We start from the raw sequence: 1,739 nt of genomic DNA, 5'->3' as shown, positions 1-1,739 counted from the left end.
AGAGAGAGAGACAGAGAGACAGAGAGAGAGAGAGAGACAGAGAGAGAGACAGAGACAGAGAGAGAGAGACAGAGAGACAGAGAGAGAGACAGAGAGAGAGACAGAGAGAGAGACAGAGAGAGAGACAGAGACAGAGAGAGAGAGACAGAGAGAGAGAGACAGAGAGACAGACAGAGAGAGAGACAGAGAGAGAGACAGAGACAGAGAGAGAGACAGAGACAGAGAGAGAGATTACTGGACTGCTGAGACTAAGAACAGAGCAATAGCATACTGAGCACTAGGAGTACTAACATGAACACCAGTATAGCCCGTGGGTGAAAACCTGTGAGTTCTATGAAATATGTTCTTGTAATAATATGAACTTTAAGGAAAATGGAGAGTGCATTTGTCCTCTGTTTTCTGTTGACTTCATCAGAGATGTGGGCCATGCCTAGTCTGCCCGTGCAGACGTTTAAACTAAATTGCTCAAAACAAATGAATGTTCCATAATGTTTGCAAATGTAAACTCATGTTTCTTTCTTCCTCTTTCTTTCTTTCTTTCTTTGTTTATTTTTTGCAGGAGGCAAACAAAGATTTACTTGACAAATAAGAAGTTAGCGAAGGAGTCTGCATTTCCAGATAGGGGTAGTGTCTAAAAGGAGGGACTCTTTTTCCCATTTTCCAGATATGATTCTTCTGAAAAACTGAAAACCTCTATCCAGCTCCTCCCACCCCTGAGTACCCATTCTCCTTTAAGATTCCTGTTTGTGTGCAATCAGAGAACAGCTCTAGTTACAGCTGGAGGAAACCATGACTTCCATGAAGTTTAAAGAAAGCCACTGAACAGGATAAATGACCTACAGTGGCTAGAACCCAAGGTGAAAGTCTATTAAAAACCTATTTCTCGAAAACACATTGTCCCAAGGGCTATGTAGAAAATACAACCTACTGAATGCATTTACCAGATGAGGGCTCTGAGAGACAGGAGGGTTGGTTGGCCTGGAGAAAGGCACTGTTCTGGAAGGAGAGAGACTAAGACAGAAATTCTTTGCTCTTACATTTCCAGACTACCACTCAGGAACACATAGTGAGTTGCTGCTATCTGGAGGGGATGGAGTGAGAATGAACAGCTGAACCCTCTTAGCATCTTGAACTTCCCAACTGCCAGAAGGAGTCCAGAGTGATATCATGGCCCCGACTTTATTACCGCATGTAAGTGGGTCTTTGTATATGTGCAGAGTTAATTTAATTTTTCTCCACAGTGGGTAGCCTTTGTTAGTTAGGAGGATGTTGGTGAGTTGAGTAAGCATGTCCTACCACTGGCTTTTCTTTAATATTAGTGGTAGACTCACGTATTTAATATTGTGTTCTATTCGAACCAGTTGCATTTATATACAAGAAGGGTTTTTTTTTTTCCATTTCCATTCTCACAACAGAAAAAGATTAATGGCTTTAGGTTTCTTTCTGTGGTTTGCTCACAGTCTTGCCTGGCATCTGTGTCACTGTGAGGCTTCATCACATCATTTTTGACATCCCTGCCCTGGAAGCTTCTCATATGCCACACTCTGTCTCTGATCCTCCACCTCTCTCTCTTTTAAGATGCTGACTTTAAACAGCATCTATAATGTGTCTGTTTCTTTTTCTTTTTAGTTGATTTTATTGGTTAACTTATATTTCTAACAATTTATTTATGTGTTGTTGATAATCTGTACCCATAAACTTAATGACAGTTATTTGCTTCATTTTGTTCCATTTTATTG

This window comes from Microtus ochrogaster, linkage group LG3 (assembly GCF_000317375.1).
Source record: "Microtus ochrogaster isolate Prairie Vole_2 linkage group LG3, MicOch1.0, whole genome shotgun sequence".
Classification (NCBI taxonomy): Eukaryota; Metazoa; Chordata; class Mammalia; order Rodentia; family Cricetidae; genus Microtus; species Microtus ochrogaster.
Note: the sequence above shows the minus strand (reverse complement) of the source record.